Source organism: Dasypus novemcinctus, chromosome 31, assembly GCF_030445035.2.
Source record: "Dasypus novemcinctus isolate mDasNov1 chromosome 31, mDasNov1.1.hap2, whole genome shotgun sequence".
NCBI classification, from domain to species: Eukaryota; Metazoa; Chordata; class Mammalia; order Cingulata; family Dasypodidae; genus Dasypus; species Dasypus novemcinctus.
The window spans coordinates 38,816,896-38,839,532 of NC_080703.1; the positions used below are offsets into that span (position 1 = coordinate 38,816,896).

General features: G+C 36.8%; 1 protein-coding gene across 1 annotated transcript in view; it reads right to left on the reverse strand.

Moving 5' to 3' along the window:
• The window catches only part of KCNH8 (potassium voltage-gated channel subfamily H member 8), a 407,588-nt gene that overhangs the window by 212,906 nt on the left and 172,045 nt on the right, over positions 1–22,637 (reverse strand). The window lies entirely within an intron of this gene.

Sequence of the window (22,637 nt, forward strand, 5' to 3'; positions counted from 1 at the left end):
CTCACTCCCTAGTTTTAATATTGCTCAATTTTATACCACCATTCGTGTGATTTTAGTACATGACCACTTCCAGAACCATAAGGGAGGAGCTCTGTTATACCCAGCCCCCGCTCCAGACCAGAAACATGGCTCTGTGCATCTGATTCCTACCTGACCCATCCATCATACAGCTCCAGGGGTTCCTGTAACCTGATAATCCAAATATTCCCCAAGATTTAAAGCACAACAACAAATGTTAGCAGCTCTTAGCTAAGACATGTTCAGTACTGAATATGAAAACAGAAGTAAGACTCATCAATTAGATTTTCTGAGACATGATGACTAGCAATTAGCAGAGCCGTAATTGGGACTCAGGTATCCATGACCCCTATTCCAATGTTGTTTTCCACATAAAACAATCTAGAATTGTGTTTTAGTTTGATTCAATGCTGCCAAAGCAACATACCAGAAAGGGTTGGCTTTTCCAATGGGATTTATTCATGTAGGGGCTTACAGTTCTGAGGCTATGAAGGTATCCAGACCAAGGCGTCATCGGGGTGCTTTCTCCCTGAGCTGCGGCTGTGGGGGATCAGGCACATGGCAGGGCACAACGGAAGGGTCTGCTCATCTCTCCCCTCTCCTCCAAGCTTTGCTGCTTTCAGCTACAGCTTTGGTGGCTCATCTCAGCTTCTAGGAGTTTTTCTCTCTGTCTCTGTAGCTTTTTTTCTGTACCCATGGCTTTCTACTCCTCCCTTTATAAAGAACTCCAGGAAGAGGATTGAGTCCCATACTGGGTACTGCAATCTAATCAAAGGTCCTCACCTGAAGTAATTTCATCAAAATGTCCCACCAACAATAGGTTTGCACACACAGGAATGGATTAGCTCAAGAACAGGATTTTCCAGGGTCCACAAAAGTCTCAGACTGCCACAGTTTGGAAGGGGTCTGAAAGAGGACTCACTTGTTAATTAATGACCTCTATCAGGGATTGGCAAACTTTGGCCCACCAAACTGTAGCCTGTTTTTGCAAATAAAGTTTTATTGGAACTCAGCCACACCCATTTATTTACAATTGTCTATGACTGCTTTCCTGTTACAGGGGAAGAGTCAAGTCATTTTGACAGAGATCATATGTCCCACAAATCCCAAAATATTTAATATCAGGCCTTTTCTACCAAAAGTTGGCCAATCCTTGATCTAGAGTCTAGAATAAATGTGAAAGAAAGTCTGAACCAATCATTTTCTCAAAGATATTCCTACTTAAGAACTAACTTTTTTGAGAAGGAGAAAGTACAATGACCTAGCTTTATCAAAACTTTTAGAAATTAAACTTCACATAATTGATCCTAGGTTTATGTATGTAGGTGGTTTGAAGTAAAAAAAAAAAAAAGCACATCAGCAAGGACATTTGAAGTTCAAATATTTTCCAATTCTATTCATTCTTACTATTATATAACATCAGACACTCCATAAAATGTAGAGTTTATGAGAAGTACATCATTTAAGGACTGGCATTGAAATGCAAATTCCACTATATTCAGCATGAATACTAAAGTCTATTTTTGTCTTTATCCTCTCAGAATAGGACCATAAGTTACCCAGGGACCCTAGAAATTTCATACGACCATCCACTATTTTATGCCTGGCACACCTTAGGAAGTATTTTATTCTCTTAGCCACAGAGCTGTTTACTAGGTTTAGAAATGAATTGGTAGGAGCATGAGAAAAAAAAGAGTGTACATTTCAATTTCAGGAACTTTGGCTAAAACAGGTTATTTTTGACTAGAAATTCTGTGTGTGGCAAACACACTGAGTGTGATCTGTCTTCGGTGAGCTTAAATGAAAGATTTGGAAAATAGGACCTTTAGTCCATAATGCACTGTAACTCACCATACCACAAGCTTTACTCTTTGTTGTATGATTATGGAATCATAGGTCCTTTCAATGAAAGGAGATTTAGAATTATAGTCTATTTCTTTTATATTATAGCTGGAGAAACTTTAATTAGGGGAGGTAAAATGACTGTCCTAAGTCTTCCTACTAGCTAGTGGCAGGGAGGAAAGCAGTTCTTTTGATTGCATCCCTTGGCAGAGGGTTCACCCACCAATGAATGCAGGATAAAGACCAAACTCCTTAGTATGGCCTAAAGTTGGAGACCTGAACTAACCAAGTGTTATCAATTCAGTGTATCAAATCATATTCCTAGAGTTCTAGAATGGTTCACAAGGAAAAAAGTCTTCATGAAGCCCAAGTAGCGAAGGGTAGTTCTGGGAGAAAAATAACTTTCAGTAGCTCTGGCCATCAGAACTCACCCAATTCCAAATGATTCCACAGGTAGATCAAAAGAAAGGCATCCTTTTAAGGAGGCCCCTTCTAGACTATACAAGGTACTCTTGGACTTATTCCAGACAATGACCTTCTGTCTTTTCATAGGAAGGTGGGGCTAGAAAGGATCTTATGGAAATTTAACCCATTGGTTCTATGCTTTCAATTTTATGGGACATAAAATAAGTGAAAAAGCAATTTTAATATTCCATAAAATTTAATAAAAATAGGTTTTAACCTATCATAATAGCCATAAGACCCGTATATATCATATGACTCTTATCACTGTTTTCTCCAGAATATTATCTATTAATTACCCAAATCAGAAAGTCTGACTAGAATAAGCCATACAGATGCAATCTGGTGGAATATAGGAAGTTTTACATTTTGCTCCGTTCACTTGAGAAATGAATGAGCTGGAAAAAAAGATTGGAATTAATTATGTGATAACTCTGGAACTGGATTGGACATTTAGAACAAACATATGAGTACTAGATGAAGAGGGAAGCCACCAAAACTTGGAAGTGGGAGTGAATTAGTGCCCAGTCCATTCTTCAGCCCTGCCACAGCAGCTGTGGAAATGGCAATAGCTGTGGAAATACAGTCCAGATTCTGAGAGTAGCTGGCTGGGTCCAGGGCAGGCAAAGGATACCTCATCTTCCAAAAGTTGGATGAGGTTTGTTTGGAGGATCCCTGAGGTACCAGCATGAACACAGACCCTAGTTTTGGCCTTCTGGGCAGCAGAAGTATCCAGTGTCCCACAACCATCTACTGGGACCTAAAGAGCAACTTTTGTTGGTTTTTCTTTTGTGTGTGGATGTTTCTTGGTTGGGCTGATCCCTAAGAGCACAGCATAGAACCTAGCCTCAGTTTCAGCACTCTCAATAGCAGCAGATTCTGGTCTTATTCCAGCATCTACAAGAGTAAAGAGTCAGTACAATGTTTAAGTTTTGGTTAGGTTTCTTTCTTTCTCTTGCTTGTGTTATTTGGTCTACTGGACACCCAAGAGACCAACATAGCCACTAGCCTTTGTTTTATCCCTCTTGGTAGCAGCAGCTTCTGGCTTCACACCAGCAACTACCAAGACATAAAAAGCCATGGCACCATTTTTTAGTTGGTTGGTTTTATTTCTTTCTCTCTTTTAGGTTTTGGTCTGGTGCAATTACTGGCCTCAGTTTCAGACTCTAAAGTAGTAGTTTCTGACTTCCCACCAGCATCTACCAAGATACTTGGAGGGAAAACACACTTTTTTAAGGGTGCTTTGTCTTTTGTTAGTATTTTTTCTCTGTATTTTTTCTTTTTTAAAAGATTTATTTTCTTGTTCTTTGTCTGGTGTACTGAGGAGTGGGAGAACTGGATTTTCATAGTTACCATAATATAATAATCAGAATATCCAGTTTTCAACAAAAGTTTACAAAACATATAAGAAGACAGAAAATTTTGGCCCAGTAACGGGAAGAAAATAATTAGAAAACTTTCTAGAGGAAGCTCAGTTTCTGGAATTACTAATCAAAGACCTTAGATCAACTCTCTTAAATAGGATAAATGAATTAAAGGTAAACATTGACAAACAACTAAAGGAAATCAGGAAAACAATATGAACAAAATGAGAATTTCAACAATGAGATAGATGTTATATAGAAAAACCAAATGGAAACGCTGTAGCTGAAAAATACATCTGAAATGAAAAAAAAATCAATAGAAGGGTTCAACAGCAGTTTGGAGAAGGCAGAAGAAAAGATCAATGAACTTGAAGATAATACAATTGAATTGCCCAGTCTGAGGACCAGAAAGTAAAATGAATGAAAATAAATAAACAGAATCTGAGGAACTGTGGAACACCATCAAGTGTACTGATGTATTTATCATAGGCATCTCAGAAAGAGAAGAGAGAGATAAAGGTATAGAAAAAAAATAGAAAAAACAATGGCTGACAATTCCCAAATACGATAGAAGATATGAATATACAAGTTCAAGAATCCAACAAATGCCAAAAAGGAGGGACACAAAGAAGTCTACACTGAGACGCATTTTAATCAGTCTCTCAAATGTCGAGGATGCCCATTAGCTACCAGTAGATGCTTGTGGGAAGCTGGATACTACTGCTGCCCTGAAGAACAGATTCTTGAAAGAGAAGTGACACATCACATTCAAATGATCCTTAATATGATTAATATTCTATTTCTCATTAGAAATCATGGCATGGGGGGACAAATTTAAAGTGTGAAAGAAAAAAATGCTATCCAAGAATAATATATCTGACAAAGCTGTCCTTCAAAAATGAGGGAAAAATTGTGCCATTTCCAGATAAATAAAAGCTGAGAGAGTTCATTTCCAGTGGAACCACCTTACAAAATATGCTAAAGGGTGTCTTTCATGCTGAAAAGAAAGAATACTAGACAGTAATTTGAAGCTGTATGAAGAATAAAATATGATATAGGTAAATATGGGTAAATATAAATGCCAGTATAATTGAATTTTAATGTGTAAAGCACCATTTTACTTCTTATATAGCTTACAATTCAAATAAATACAAAACAAACACAACACAAAATATAAAGATATACCTTGGGTTAAGAACAACATAAGGGAAGTGGACTTGGCCCAATGGATAGGGCATCTGTCTACCACATGGGAGGTCCATGGTTCAAACCCCGGGCCTCCTTAACCTGTGTGGAGCTGGCCCACATGCGGTGCTGACACACGCAAGGAGTGCCGTGCCATGCAGGGGTGCCCCCCGTGTAGGGGAGCCCCACGAGCAAGGAGTGCGCCCCATAAGGAGAGCTGCCCAGTGCGAAAGAAAGTTCAGCCTGTCCAAGAATGGCGCTGCACACATGAAGAGCTGACACAGCAAGATGATGCAACAAAAAGAAACAGATTCCCATGCCACTGACAACAACAGAAGCAGACAAAGAACATGCAGCAAAATGGACACAGAGAACAGACAACTGGGGGAGGAAGGTAAGGGGAGAGAAAAAAAAAAAAGAACAACATAAGGGGGGAGGAAGAATACAGGGACAGAGTACATGTAGGCAATTAAAGTTAAGTTTGACTCAATTGCAAAATATATTGTAATAGATTTAGGATATTAAATTAATCCCTGTGATAACCATAAAATAATATCTAAAACATTACACAAAAGCAAATGAGAAGAGATTCAAAATGACTGGTTATATAAACAAAAGGAATACTGTAATGGAGAAAAGGTGACAAAAAAAAGAATAAGACTCACAAAAAACAATTAGCAAATGGCAGAAGTTAAGTCTTGCCTTATCAGTAATTACCTTAAATATAAATGGATTAAATACTCCAATCAAAAAGAAGACATTGACAGAACTGACAAAGAAGCATGACTCAACTCTATACTGTTAAAAGAATCTCTTCTAGATCTAAAGACACAAGTAGGTTGGAAACAAAATGATGGAGAAAATATGCAAATAGTAGCCAAAAGAGAGCTAGGGTGGCTATATTACTATCATATAAAATAGACTTGGAGTAAAAAAACTGCTATAAAAGACAAAGAAGGGCATTACATATAAACAAAAGGGTCAAGCCAAAAAGAAGATATAACAATAATAAGTATATATGCACCTAATAACTGGGATCCAAAATATATAAAGCAAATATTGACAGAACTGAAGAAACAGTTCTACCGTAATAGTTGAAAATTTCCATATACCACCTTCAGTAATGAATAGAACATCTAGACAGAAGATCGGTAAGGAAAGAGAGGACCTGAACAACAGTATAGACCAACTAGTTCTAACAGATATAAATAGAAGAATTCACCAAACAATATCTGAACACACATTCAATTCCAATGCACATGGATTAGTCTCCAGGATACACCATATATTATTCCTAAGAAGATATCTAAATACATTGAAAAATATTTGTCATACAAAGTAATTTCTCCAACCACAATGGAATGAAGTTAAAAATCAGTAACAGAAGAAATATGGAAAATGTATGAATATATGAGAATTAAATAGCAAACTCATAAACAAGCAATGAGTAAAGGAAGAAACTACAAAAAGTTAGAAAATATGTAGAGGTGAATGAAAATGAAGATACAACATACCAAAAGTGATGGGATGCATGGTGGCCAGTGCCCAAAGGAATATTTATAGTTATAAACACCTATATTAAAAAAGAAGAAAGATCTCAAATTAATAACCTAACTTCATAGTATGGACTCTTCTATAGCAATCCAAAACAAAACCCTTTTCCTGGTGCTCTGAAAAAGAACAGAAATAAGAAAGAAAATTATAAGGATTGAGTTAGTAATCATATAGCTCTTTTTCATGTCATATATGTATTCATAAATATTTACATTTTCAGAATGTATGATTTCAAATGAACTGGAAGTTTAAGACTCACTGCAAAGATAATCATATCTGTATGGAATTTGCAGGTCACGTATAATGAATTTTGGTTTAGCATGTTGAGTCAAGTGATTTCCAAAATGGTTTCAATCAATGCTATATCATATCTAAATGCAAGACACTGAGCAGAAGAAAGTTAATAGGTCCCTCCCGAAAGTCTTACCATTTAATCTGGGATAATCTGTCTGCCCAACACCTATTAGGATTCTTTTTACATGAATTCACAAAATATCCCATTTGAATTGGCTAAAAGAGGGAGAAAGGAAACTTCATTTCTCAAAAAATCTCCAAGAATTTGTATCATCTCAGTTTCAAATCAAATCACAAAGTGTATCTGCCTGTACATGTCTTGATATCTTCTTGGGTCTGGTGCGGTCACATGTCTAAGCCTGAACCAGTTTCTGGGTCAGAGGACTATACAGCTCTAACTGGTCAAGCCCGAAGAAAGGACGGTGTTAATTCTACCAAATATGGTCTGAAGGTGGAGGAATAGTGTACTCCATTCTACCAAATACATTGTGGACAAAGAATGGTCAAAAGACAAATAAGAAATAGCTGATGATAAACACATAATAAAAATCTTTAAAAATATATCAAGTGTACAAAAACTTCAAAGGAAAGGCAAAAAATTTTTCCTGTGGTTAATAGTTTCAAATCTTGAATCAGACTGTGTAAGGTCAAATACTGACCCCACCACTTGCTAGTTCTGCAAGCTTAGGCGAGTCATTTAACTTCTTTTGGCTTCGATTTCAGCACATATAAAATTGTGATAATAAAAATATCTAGTCAGATATTTTGTGATAATTAAATGAGGTAAAACCTATAAAGTAATTAGACTAGTCCCTGGCACATGATCATCACACGGCCAATGCTACCTGTTATTATTATTACAATTATTTCACATGAGAGGCAAATATGATAAATAAATATCAGAGAGGGGAGAGAACACTTCTAGTGGGAGTGAAGGTGGGGTAAATTGTACCTGCATTGAATAGTGAAGAGAGGGTAATTGTGATAGAGAAGTGTGGAGATGGCATTCTAGGTAATGGAACAGCCCACGCAAAAAATGCAACGGCAAGAAAGAGGAAAAGTAAGCCAACCAACAAATTTGCCTGGAGCACAGAGGGAAACTGTGGCAGAGTTTTAAATGCCAGCATTTTTTCAAGAATCCCACGCATGGGTAATTCTGCCAGGTTGTGATCCTAAAACATAACTGAAAAAGTTAATCTTATCCGCTTGGATTTATAGGTCTTTTATTGTGAAACAATTATAAATGTACTGTTTAATTTAAGCTATTCACTGAAAGCCACTTTATATGAAGGCACCATCATATGCCTTTTATGACTTTTGCATGAAAAACGACTCGGTAAGAAATAGATTGTAACAACTGACCCCTCTGAACTGAAGAACAGCAATCTATCTGGTCAATATGAGTGTGTTGATCTAAGGGTTATTCTCATTTCAGAAGACTCTTACCCTCTGTTGGCTCTCATTTCCTCTACACCTGCTAACCCCTTTCTCACAGTAATCTCTCCTGAGAGACTTCATAAAAACAATGCTGTTATGATATGCAAGTTATGAACATTCATAAATAACACAAAAAGAAAATCACATTCTCTATATTGACATTTCATGATATTGTACATCCATCCCTGCATAGAATTCAGCAAAACTTTCTAGGAGGTAAGAATTACTGCACTAGGTTAGATAATTAATTTTGTAAGTTAGTTGCTTTATGTTATAGAAGGTGTTATTCTCCAGTCAAAATCCATGAACAAATCAAATACAAAGGTACAGTTAAATAGCTTTATAATAATCATGTATGTAGAGTAACATTAGAATTTTACTTGGGCAAAAGAAACAAATAAAAGGAAAATTCACCCATCCTAAATGACTTGGTAATCAGTATGCTCATTGTTCATGCATCCATGCATTCCAAAACTTTTTTTTTTCCAAACAGACATGCCCACTATGTTTTATCAGCTATAACTGACCCTTTGTAGAAAGAGATGCCTTCCAAAGTCCACTTATGAACCTAAAGGCGCTCGTATTTTTCACGTGAAGAGATGGTGCAAATGCGTTTGGTATGCAGCATCATTTCTTCTGAAACTACTTTTCTCTCAGTTGTCATAGAATTAAAACTAGAAGCAATCATTTCTGTTTCTCCCAAGAAGAAATTTATAAGGCAAATTCTCTTCCTGGTAAATCATTTACCACAAATTTCTGCCCAAGGGCGGAAGAGGTTTGAAAAGGAAGAGGAATGCATGTTATCAGCAGTTAGCTTAGTGCTGCAGGGTTTCAGGGTTTGCTAACAACTTGCCCTCAAAGGATGCTCAGTGCACGATCACCCAAAGGCCCACAAGAGAACTTACTGCCCTGCAGAAAGGTGAGAAATGAAAAACCAGACGATTCATTGTCACAAAGAAAAACTGTAGGTCAAGTGACACTGAAACAACAACACAATTAAAATGATGAACTTTTTGTAAAAAGCTAGGGGTGGGCAGTGTTCACACAGGGTCTCCTCATGTGGGGCTCATAGTAATTTTTAAAAAATGTTTGAAATCGTGGACAATTTGAACACTTGTGCTTCGGTGGAATTGAGTTGAATGCAACATCCTAGATTTCCCCCCTATTATGACTACTGTGATGGGGTAAACAAAAGTTCTACTTTGTTGAATTGACAGAGCTTAAAATATCCTTCCCCCAAGAGTTAACTTGTTTTTTAATCAGGAAATGGGATTATTCAGGTAGGGGAGAAACTGTTCATCTAAAACTGTCATGCACAGATTAATACTGCTATGAAGCCATCTAATACGAATTATCATTTGATAAGATTGAAGGGAAATTATTTCTTGCTTTATGTCTCAGGGAATCTATAAGCCTTTCAGGAGAGGCCTTCTAGGAAAGACTTGAAAAATGCCTCTTTTGCTGATATTTGAAGGGAATAGGTCACCTACAATATTTAATTCCTGAGATGCTATCAGGACCTCTAATATTTGCATTCTACTTACCTCATTTCTTTCATGGTGAAGAAGATTGGCCAAAAATTCGAGATCTAGGGCGTTTGCTCCAGTGCTCTCTCCACTAACTGTTCTGCCTCCATGTTGGCCCTGACTGCGCATTCTTTAAAATAAAGTGTCTCTTTTCAGCTTTAGAGTCAGACCTGGGATGCAGCCTCAGACACTCAATAGCTATAGAGCCTTCCAGGAGTCTTAAATGAGAGATCACTGATGAAACCATTCACTGCTATCTGGACATAGTAAACAGTTGCTCACTGACTCTTTTCCTGCAGAGCGGTACTGGTTCTATTAAGACAACTTTAATTTTCCCCTTCTAGTGTTCTTCATCTAAAGGCTACCTTGCATATGACTCTTCCTTTTAAATAAATAATATGCTGTTTTTTCTTCAGTATGATGTCATCTCATGAATTAAAGTATTTGACAAAGGGAAGTGTTGTTTATTTAATCTTTTTCTCAGAATTTCAGGACATTTATCATTCACTAATAATTAGGGCAGGCTTAGATCAGTGCTGATTGAACTGGAGGCTGATTAATAATTTCTGAATTCATACTGTGCTGTTAAATTGACAGGTATTTTATTCTTAAAAACAGAAGTGGTATAAATAGTCCAATAGTTTTTAGGAAACCAGCGGTTTCCAGCGCCTCTTATTTTGTTTCCTCTGCCCCAGAAGGAAACTGTTTCAACCATTTTGACCACTATTTTAGGAACCACTTCTTTATAAATATCATATCCATTTGCCACCTTAATTTTCCAGGTCTAGACATTATTGATTTAGCTTTCCACTGTAAGAGATGAGAATTTAGCTCACTTTTACATCCCTTCCCCCACCCACACACCTTCTTTCCATCTTCCCTCCCTCCCTATATGGTTCTCTTGTTACATTGGCTAGATGGCTAGTCAGTGTTCACAATATTGTGACTATGTAAATGCCATTCACAGCTGTGCCATGTGATGTACAATAAATATATTTTTATATGTTTTTCCCAAGTTTTTCTTTTCTTTGGAGCACATAATTGTATGAATTTTTTCATTGTTTTTTTCTCTAGACCTAATAATAATAAATTTCTAAGTTCTTCACCAATTGTGTGAATATTCTCTCAATAGATTCTGAGGCATCAGGCAAAATATTAATTAATCATCTTGAAAAATTCTCTGGGTGAGTTGGCTTACTGCACCTACTGCACAGCTTTCACCCCAAGCTGTCCCTTGATCTACATCCTGGCTCTCCCATTAAAGTCTTCACTTCCTGAATCTCTTATCTTCATTTTTCTTGCTTTTCCTCCTTTGAGTACACCACAACCTCCAGTAGACTCCTGAGAAAAAATGCATGGGAAGGATGAAAATTTCTGGAGATCAATCATCTCTGAGAAAATATCTCCCTACCCTGGACTTTTTTTGAAGTTTGACTGGCTATAGATCCTAATTTGGAAGTCATTCTCATTGAGAATTTTTATGGCATTGCTCCACTGTCCTCTAGCTTCCAGTGTTCTTCTTGAGAAGTCTGAAATTTCTGATTCCTGAACTTTGTATATTACTTTTCTTTTATCTTTTCAGAACCTAAAAGAATCACCTTTTTGTTTGCAATGTTTTGAAATTTTAGTCGTGTTTCTTGGTGTATGTCTACTTCCATCCCACTGTGCTATGGGCTTGATAGGTACTTATAGTCCAGAAATGTATGTCCTTCAGTTCTGCAAACTTGGATTTGTTGATTGAAGGATTCCTCTCTTTCCACCAATTTCATTTTTTCTCTCTCTTTTCTGGTATTTTTTAAAAATCCAGTTGCTTAACCTCCAAGACCTGAGCTATTTAATGTCAGAGCTACTAGCCACATGTAGCTTGTATATTTGCATTTAAATTAATCAAAATTAAATAAAATTTTAAAATTCCGTTCTTAGTCACATCAGGCATATTTCAGTAGAAGTTATTTTTGGACATTTGCTCATATCTATGAGTGAGCAAGATAAATCTGATTAGAAGTTGTGGCCTTTGTCAAATTTGTTCTTTGATGAAGGGTGATGTTGATGAGCCATTTCCTCAAACAAACTCTGATATTCCTTAGGAGGCTTTTTTGCGACTTTATCAAAACCCAACATCTTCTGCCCATTCTTTCCATACATATGTTCATCCTACTGATCTTACTTTCCAGAGACCCCAACTAGTTGTCTGGTTGAACATACTAAAGGAGAAAATCTATGGGCCTTGTTGCTTCTAAAAATATAGTCAAACTACCCTTCTTTTTTCAGCCTTACCATCATCGTCACTTCCAGAAGTATGTATTTTTGAGGTTCTACAGTGGAAATTGCATCCATTTGCTTTCCAACTTCTAAACTTTTGCTGCTATTGTCTTTTCTATTTTCTTTAACCTATGAGTTAATATAGTTTGAAAAATCTCTTCACTGTTGTTTCAGTGGTGCTTTGGAAATACACGCATTTATACTGCCAATTTCTATTAGAGAGTTCTAACTTTCTAGAACTTCTAACATTTTTATATGCAGGCTATATTGTACAGTAAATAGAAATATTCATCATGAAAATCCAGGAAGGTTAATAAGAAAGGGGGTGTATATTTTGAAATTTGATAGATCCTTGTGGAACTAAGGGTCAGAAGAGATCAGGCTGAGGTTTGATATGGCTGGAGTTATTACAGGTTTCACAATTATAAGATGACAGATATGACTGAGGATAGATCAAGTATAGACATTATCTCAAGGATTGTGGTGGCTCATGCTTGAAGGACCATAATAATTATTTTAAACAGTCATTTTAATGAGGTAGATATATAAGACATAGACACTCCAAAACTGCCCTTGATTAAAAGCAGTATTGACAAAATATAACACGCATTAGTATGTTCTGTTCTAGACTCAAGAGGAGAAGAATGAACTTTGAGAGGTCTTAAAGAGGAATGACAAATATTATTAAAACATTGAAGATGGGAAGAAGCTAAGTAATATGCAGAATAACTTGTAGTTTATTCAGAAGAGAAGTTTAGATGGTTTTTAAGGCCCTAAAGCATATGAAGCAATAATCATTCATTCATAAATTTTTAAGTGCTTTCTCTGAAAAAATTTAATGAGATAATTAGTAATCATCAATAATGGGCCACTCAAGGTTAGTTGTATTCCTTCTTAAAGGGTCCAAGCATGATAAAATGGGCTTTATCTTGAACAAGATGGAAGTAAGTTTCATAAGTATTCCCTGGAAACAGGATTATTGTAGAACAGATTTACTGCTTAAAAAATATGTCCTGAAATTTACATAGAAAAAGTAATGGCTGAGCATACATCAATAGGTAAGAAATGGTTTTCTTTGTATAATGAAACTAGAAATGATATATTTCTTTACTTCTTCAGATTTTTCCACAGTTTTCTAATTTTTCAAAAATGAGCACATAATATTTTATAATGGATACAATCTATCACTCTTTATAATTTTAATCATAACATATCTTGTATAAATTCCTTATTGTTGTGATGGAGAGGCCTTATAATGTGGAAATTATAGGAGGTGAGTCTCACAAACAAAACAAGACTTGGGTTTGATCCCGGCACTATCATTCACTAGCTTTGTGACGTTGGGCATGTTACTTAACGTTTAAAAATGTCGATGATATAAGACTTTCATGCTAATGTGCTGGAGGTGCAGTTAATGTTGGGGTTTAAGATATATTTAGGGGATTTGAATCTCTGGACTGACAATGTGATAGCCAGATCCTGAGCCTCAACAGACTCCAGCACCTACAATCTGATTTATTGGACTTACCACACTCAGCTAAGATGGAGGTGAAGAAGGACAACCACCACACCATGGAGCCTAGAGTGATTACAACTGAAAATGGGAGGATTGCATCCAGCATCCAGGTGGAATCTGAGCCTCCTCTTGACATAAAGGTGCAATGGACACAACCAATCCAGTGTCCACATAGAAGAGGTGGCATTGGATTGGGAAAAGTGGACATAATGGACAAAGGGTATGGGGAAAGGCAGGAAGAGATGAGAGGTGGAGGCGTCTTCGGGACATGGAGCTGCCCTGGATGGTGCTTCAGAGGTAATCACCGGACATTGTAAATCCTCACAGGGCCTACATGATGGAATAGAGGAGAGTATGGGCCATGATGTGAACCAATGTATATGAGGTGCAGAGGTGCCCAAAGATGTACTTACCAAATCCAATGGATGTGTCATGATGATGGGAACGAGTGTTGTTGGGGGGGGGGAGAGGGGGGGGTGGGGGGGTGGGGTTGAATGGGACCTCACATATATATTTTTAATGTAATATTATTACAAAGTCAATAAAAAATAAAAAAATTTAAAAAAAAAAAAATGTCGATGATAATGTCACCTACACCATAGGGTCATCATAAAGATTAAATTGATGAATATACACAAAGCATTTGGAAGAGTCCCTGACTCTTCCAAAGCACTCAGTAAATGCTAGGTATTATTTTTATTACAAAAAGCATTTCAGACGGTTACAAAAAACACATTGTTTTTAAGAAATAAGGAAAATAATTTAGGCAAAGGATAGAAAACAGCTAAATGAAGCTCAGAAGAGCTAAAACTTTAATATTATTTTAAAATATTATGGCAATATTTTTATCTCTCCATTGAAAAGAGGAAACTGTGTTTGGATATGCCTACCATAGTATCTATAAAATTTAAAAACATCTCAAATCCTGACTTAAAAAAGATCTTTCCCCAGAATTCTCATGAAGGATCACTGGGGTATACAACACTTTTTTTTCTTTACCAGTAAAATGTAAAAAGTTATCTAATCCCATTCTTAAATGCCTTTAAAATTAAAATTTCCAATAGTAAAAGTTCCCCATGATCTAGATTTCCTTATGGTATGCAAGCATATTTTCATTTTCTAAACTACAGAAATTAAGCACAATGTGTGAAAAAAAAGTCCCAAGGCAGGAGTCTACATTTCCCCCACTGGGTTACAGGCAAGCAGATCAATGGCTAGAGGAAACTGTAATGATTTTGAAGTTAGCCTTATTTCTCTGTCTTCTTTCTGTATTTATCACCCTCCCTCATTGGGGGTCTTCCTATAATTGATGAGTGTGAAACAAACCAATTTTTTTTTCCTTAGGATAGTTTAATAATATCTATGTATTGATTATATGTTTTTGAACATATCTTAAAATAGTAATTTTTCTCTAAAAGTTATTTGTGTACTAACTAAATTCTCTACGTATACTATCAGCAATTGTAATGGCTCTACTGTGCTTTAGGAAACATTAGAGAATTGCATGCACATTCACATTAAAGCGTTCCTTCAATCTTATTTTTAAATGTGATGCTAATAATCTCCACTGTGGAAATGAAAATAACAAGAAGGGAAATTTGAGGAGCATACCAGTCATTGAACTCGAGTCATGACTACTCAGCTGGAAATGTCAATTTTCATCATTTCAGATGCTGCTAACAGATCAAATTATCTAAGATAGTAAACTGCATGAATTACTCCTATTTTTTAATAATGGGTTTTATTTCCCACTGTTTTAGTTTCCTGGCCGCAAACACAAATACCATAAACTCAGTTGGCTTAAACTACGACGATTTATTGGCTCATGGTTTTGAGACTGAGATATTCAAAAAAGAGTTGTCAGCAAGATGATGCTTTCTCCTTTTGACTGTGTTGTGCTGGGACTTGTTGCCAGTAATCCTTAGAGCCTCAGTTTTTTCTGTCACTTGGTGGTTTCTTCTCTCTTCTGTCCTGTGTTCTGTTGACTTTCAGCTATTTCTCTTCCTGTGGCTTTCTCTCTCTGTCTGAATTTCACTCTGCTTATAAAATACTTCATAAATCCAGATTAAAGCCCAACCTGATCTGGTTGACCACATCTTGACTAAGAGTAACATCTTCAGAAGGTCCTTTTCATAATTAGTTCACAACCACATGAATGGATTAAAATTAAGAACCTTTTTTCTGACATATGTAATTCAATCTACCACAGTCGTTCTCTGAACCTCAAAAAGACACATTCCTCCCATATGCAAAATACACTCACTCCATCACAACATCCCAAAGCGTAAAGTCATTTCAGTAACAATGCTAAGTACAAAGTCGTGTCAAAATCAGTTAGGAGCTTGGGCCATCCTGGGGCAAAATTCTGGTCTGAAAAAACTGTGAAACCTAGAAAACAAGTTACCTGATTGCAATGTACAGTGGTGGGAAAAGCAGACCAGAAAATAAGCATTCCCATTCCAGAAGACAGGAGTCATGGGTCCCAAGCAAGTCCAAACCCTAGCAAGATGCCCACTAGAATTCCAAGGTCTTAGAGTCATCTATGGATCAATGTTTTGTCCTCGGGTCTTCTGCACCAAGAACCCCACCATTCTGAAGAGTTTGCTCACTGGTCATGATCTTCCCAAATACTGGGGTATAGCCACATCATCTCTGAGCATTAGGGTGGTGGCACTCTCCCTGAACATTGAGGTACAATGCCTGCCCCTTCCAGACACTGGAGCAGAGGATCTGCTCTTCCAAGCACAGAGATGGACCTGCCCTTTCTATACACACGGGAAGAACTATTCTCTTGACCCAAGGAGACTTTGGTCCAGACATTTGCTTCCACGGTTCTGCCTTCGAAGTCCTTCTTCCTTCATTTCATGCTGTCCCCTTTCAGCCTAGGCTAGAAGGGGCTCTCTTTGTTAGCCCTGTGGGCAGTTCAAGTGGGCTCAAACCATTAGATCCTTCCTGAATAGCTACATTTCCGATCCTAACTTCCACTGAAATGCCTGGCTGGATCCATGGTCAGCCACACTCTCTTTAGCAAAGGCTTGTTCAGTTAAAATCTCACATGGACCCTTGTTCTCTGGGGGCTCACTTTCTGGAAGCTCGAGGAGGTCTCTGATGGAGCTGCTTCTGACCCTAGTCTCAGAGCATGCTACCTGGAGAGGTGGAGACTTTTCAAAGTCATCAGTTTCTGGTTACTGTAGCTTAAGGGTTTAATTCTTAGCTTATCCCTTTCATCTTGCATTTTATTATAAGCTGCAAAGGAAAACCAGGCTGTAATATTTCTTATTAGCTTGGAAATCTCAGCTAAATGTCCAAGTTCATCCCTGTTTGAGTTTGCTAAAAGTTGTTGAAAGGAATATACCAGAAATGGGTTGGCTTTTTCAATGAGGATTTATTAGTTTATAAGCTGACAGTTCTGAGGCCATGAAAATATCCAAATTAAGGCACCATCAGGCAATGCTCTCTCCCCAAAGACTGGTTGCTGGAGCCCCTGGACTTGCATGGCAAGACACATAATGGCATCTGCTGGTCTCTCCCTTTTCTTCCAGGTTTCCTTGCTTTCAGCTTCTGGCTTCCTCTGGCTTCTCTCTGCTCCTGTGGTTTTTCTCTCCATGCTTCTGTGGGTTTTTCTCTCAGCCTCTCTGGATTCATCCCATTTATAAAGGAATCCAGTAAGAGGCTTAAGACCCACCCTGGGTCACGCCCTTCTGAAGTAATCTAACCAAAAGGTCCCACCTACAAGAGATTTAAACCCACAAGAATGATTAGCCCTAAGGGCATGATATTCTGGAGTCCATAAAACCCTCAAACTACCACAATTCCTTTCAAGCTCTGCCTTCCATCCAACATCAGAACACAATTTTAGAGTTCTCCGCTACTTTAAAACAAGGATCGCCTTTCTTCCAGTCATCAATAACACATTCCATCATTTCTTTCTAAGGCCTCATCCACAATTCTACCAACACTTTCTTCAGCCTTTCCTCTCAAGCACCTCATCATTCTTCCAGCTTCTAACTATTAACCAAATCTAAAGCCATTTCCCCATTTTTAGGTACCTGTAATAGCAGCCCACACACACATATTTTCTGGTACCAAAAATTATCTTGGTTTCGAGGCTACAATTTCAATCACCACAAATTGAGTTGGCTTAAACAATGAGAAATTCACTGGCTCATAATTTTGAGGCTAAGAGAGGTCCAAAACCGAGGCATCAGCAAGGTGATGTTTTCTCCCTGAAAACCTGTGTTCTAGGGCTGCAGGGCAGTGATCCATAGCACTTCTGTCACATGGAGATGTCCTCTCCTTTCTTTCTCCGTTGCCCTCCATCTTCTTGCTCTTCCTGTGGCTTTCTCTCTCTCTCTCTGAAATTTGTTCTGCTTAGAAAAGACTTCAGTCATCCAGATTAAAGTCCAGTTCGATTCAGCTGGCTATAATTTAACCAAAAGTAACATCTTCAAAAGGTCCTATTTATAATAAGTTCACAAAAGCAGGAGTGAATTAAGACTAAGAACGTGTGTTTTTCCAGGGTACACAATTCAACTGATCACTGTTATCACTGCAGTCATCTGTTGTTAAGAAGAGGCTTATAGTACAATAGTCAGTTGGGACTTATGTGCATTTAATTTTTTTAAACTGTACATTTTAGCATATAAGAAAAGAATTATTGTAAAAACATATGTATCACTACATCTCTACCTAGTTAAAATATATATATACAGAAAATCACATAATAGTATCTTGGAAGTCTCCTGTGTGTCCCTCTCCAATTTCATCACTAATTCTTCTGCCTAGAGATTACCATTTTTTAAGGTATTTTGTTAATTATACCTACAAATAATTGTGTTAATAATTCCTGTGCAAACACATGCACTTATATACACAAACATATATATCAATAACCTACATATTATACTGAAAAAATGTTATTTGGCTTGCTTATTTTTTAACTTTTATAAATGGATTCCTATTGTATGCATTTGTCTCCAATTTTTCCTTTTTTCTGAACATTGCTTTTAAGATTCATGTATGTTGGTATATACTGTACCACAATTTATTTGTTCATCTTGTGACTGGTGTCACTATTGTATACTGTACCACAATTTATTTGTTCATCCTACGAGTGATGGACAATGGAATTGTTTCCAGATTTCTGCTGATAGGAACATCTTTGTGCATGTCTCTCTGAACATATATCAAAGAGTTTTCTGTAATTGGAATTGCTGAGTTACCTAATTAAAATAAACAATACCAACCTAGTTACTAAATCCCACAAACACATGCAAATTCCCATTATTCCATAGACTTCCTAATATTTGATATTGTGAGGCTTTAAATTTTTGTCAATGTGGTGGATGTGAAATGCTATCTTCTTGTTTTTAATTTGCACTTTCCTGATTACTAATTAAGTTCAGTCTCTTGGTATGTTTATGACCCATTCATATTTCATCTCTATTGCCAATTTTATATTGAATTGTTTGTCCTTTTGTTATTCATTTGTAGGAGTTTCCCATATACTTTTCCTTTCTTCATTAGAGAAATTGTGGGTTTAGATAAAATACAGGATACCCACCTACCACCCAAGTATTAACAACTTACACTGGTATGGAACATATATTACAGTTGATGGTAGCACATTTTTATAATTGTACTATTAAATATAGTCCACGATTAAACTTAGTGTTCAGTAATTTTATAGTATAATTCCATGGATTTAAAAAAATGTATTTTGTTAGCATATATAGAATCCACCATTTCCCCTTTTCATCACATTCAGATATATATTTAAGTGCTGTTAATTACATTGCAACTGCTGTGCTACCATCACCACCACCCATTGCCAAAATATTGCCTTATATATTCTTTTTTTACATAAATGAATATGATTTATTTATGAATAATGAGTGTGCAGATTTAAAAACATGCCTTAGAAAATGAAATTGAATGTAAAATAAAGCATTGAGTGTTTATGAGCAGAATAATTTAATTATTCTTAGAATCATCTAGGATGTTTGTAAAAATATATTGATTTCTTTTGGAGGGGACTTTTTGCCCTAATCTCTTCCCAGATTCAGTGGAGGGGTGGGGGAAGAGTTGGATCCCAGAATCTGCATTTTTAACATTTTAATTTTTAAAAATTATTTTTACATCAATGCTACCTGATACTTAGTTAACACAAGGAAATAATTACAATGGCAATAGTTGATACCTGATATAGTCTTGATACTAACTGCTAGTCAGTTATTGCATTGCAAATACCTCTTCTAGAGTTTTTCAGGATGGTCCGACAGCTGGTCTAAAAGCCTGTTAACCTGCCCCTGGAAGTGTCTGAGTAACTGTCCTCATTTTCGTCTGGCAGCTGTCAGTTCAGGAAAGTCCCGTGACCAAAGCTGAGTTAGCCTAAGGAAGCTAAGGATGGCACGAGAGCACTGCGTTCAATATGAGTGTGATGCACTCTACAGTCATGAATCACACTGTATGATATGGTAGTGGTTACCATAACCATAACATGAGGTTAAACGAGGTTGTCTTCTGCACGTATCCAGACTATTCACATGCAGACATGCTCCATCTCATGTGTATAGGCTGGGAGAAGCACAGTTGAGCCTACCGAATATCTGATATGTTGACTACTTGGCCCTATTACCTGTAGCCATGTTGATTGGCCAAGCATTGTGGCATTTCTGTAAGTTTACCCTACCTCTCTCTGTCATTGCAAAGTCATGCTAGTTCTCTGTTAAATATCTGGAAGAGTCTGATTTCCTTCTATCCCTTGTAGGATACGTGACCCTTGTTTCACTTACCCAGTTAGTCTCTATGTCTGGTCATTTCACCATACGACACTCCCACTGGCACTGTCAATTCCATGGTCATAAGGTTTTCATTATGTTAGTATGCTATATCGTCTCTAATCTTTGCTACATTTGTAATTCTGTCCCCTTTTGCATTTCTATTATTGAATTTCCTTTAGTGAGGTTTTGTTGGTAGTGAATGATCTACATTTACCTGAAAATACATTTTATCTCCATTTTTGAAAGTTTCAGTGCAAAAAGCAGTTTGGCTTGGCTCTGATTCTTATCAACACCTTAAAAATATTATTCTACTCTCTCCCAGCCTTTATTGTTGCTATTGAGAAACTTGTCCATCCAATTCGATTTCATTTGCAGATAGACAATTTCCTGAGGCTGTTTTGTATTTAGTGTTTGTATTTAGTGTTCTTCAGTTTCACGAGAACATTTTTAGGTTTTGGTTTCTTTACATTTATCCTGCTTCAGATTTGTTGATCTGAGAACCTTCAAATCTGAGGATTGGGGTTTTATTAATTCCGAAACATCCTCAATTCTTTATTCTCCCCTACTCTGTTCTCTGAGTTTCAAACTCCAGATGCATTTTGTTCTTCCAACCTCTATTTCTCTTGACCTCTCTTTCATATGTCTGCATCTTAGTGATATATCATGCAATTTTTTAAATCTTCTAATTAATTTTTTTTCTTATTCTGTGACCAATTATGCTGTTTATCCTGTCTATTAAGCATTTACTTTTAATTATTGTATTTTTCAATTATAGATGTTTTATAAGTTCTATGAAGTTCTTTTTTGATAGTGTTTGTTACTTCACCATATTTTTAATACTCTTAAATTTCTCTTTAAACAAATAAAGCACACGTACAGTCTTATCTGATATATGTAATATTTACTACCTTTGAATAATGGATTTTGTGATTGGTATTTACTGTCGTCTCTTGCTCATGGTAGTTCTTATCACAGTATTCATGATTTCTTACTGTAAGAAATCCTTGGAAATTTATATCTGAGAGTTTTTCAAGATGTGTATTTTTAAAATATTCTATAAGAGAAGATTGAATTTTATTTTGCTGTGTGCCTAGAGAAACCACTGACCTAGGGTCACTTTAAATCAAATCTTTAACTCGGATTGCTTCACACACAACAGGTAATGTGAATTTGTTAATGAGTTTGAGATTGTAATTAGGGGTTCTTAAGGAAAATTTTCTTTTATAGCTCAACCCAGAACCAAGTTTTAAATAAGTAAATCTTCTTCCTGGGGGTCCCTCCAGCCCCCTGGTGAACTGCCAACATCACCTCTCAGTTGTCTCGGATATATGCTAGCATCTTCAGTCTCATCTCCAGTTTGACTCAGGACATAATCTTTGTCTATTTTTCCTCATTAATTAACTCCCATGCAACCTTCTTATTTATGTTTCTTTTTTCCTGGCTTCTAACTATTTCCCTTACTTTGCTTATCCACATTGTACAATTTCAATATTACACGGCATCTTTAGGTATCCTGTATTAGAACATCTTTTGTTTTTGCATCTCTAGCTCATCCACTGCTAATAAATTTTTTAAATGATGTCTTGATTATCATAGATTTCTGAGAACTAGCAATAAACCCCAATGGAAGTATTTAGTCTCGTTTCAAAGATACATGAAAGTTATCCGATTCTGTATCCATCGCTTAACTTTATAAGAGAATTTTGGTATCTCCAATTTTCTATTAGTTATGTGAATAATAATGCCTGCCTAAACAGCAAGAATGACAAATATCTGGCTTGCCTGTGGCCACTACCTTCTATTTTCTCCCTTACCATGGCCATGCCAGAGTTCAAAACTTATCATAGCAGCCTTTCCCATGAAGAAAGGTGTCCCTGCAGAAGGCTTTTCAACACAGGATTCTAGGTAGTCATAAAGGGGTTCTACCAACTCCATTACAATTGGTCAGAAGATAACTCTTATTTTCCATCTTCACAGTCATCATTAGTTTTGCTAGATTTTTTTTCCTCACCACTATTGATTATTTCCACACAAGTTAATATTGTACCTTTAACTGCTGATAATGTGTGATTGCACAAGGGTGACAGTCACAATATAAGGACACCAGCATTGGATGCACATTTCTAATGCAGTGGTGAATAAAATCCCCTCTCAAATGTGGCATTGGTGTGGAAAAAGTGGCCATGGTGGCTGCTGGGTGCAGGGAATGGGAGGAGGAGATGAGATGTGGAGGCATTTTCGGGACTTGGTGTTGTCCTGGGTAGTGATGCAGGGACAATTACCGGACATTGTAGATCCTCCCATGGCTCCCTGGACAGAACGTGGGAGAGTATGGGCTATGATGTGGACCATTGACCATGAGGTGCAGCGATGCACAGAGATGTACTCACCAAAT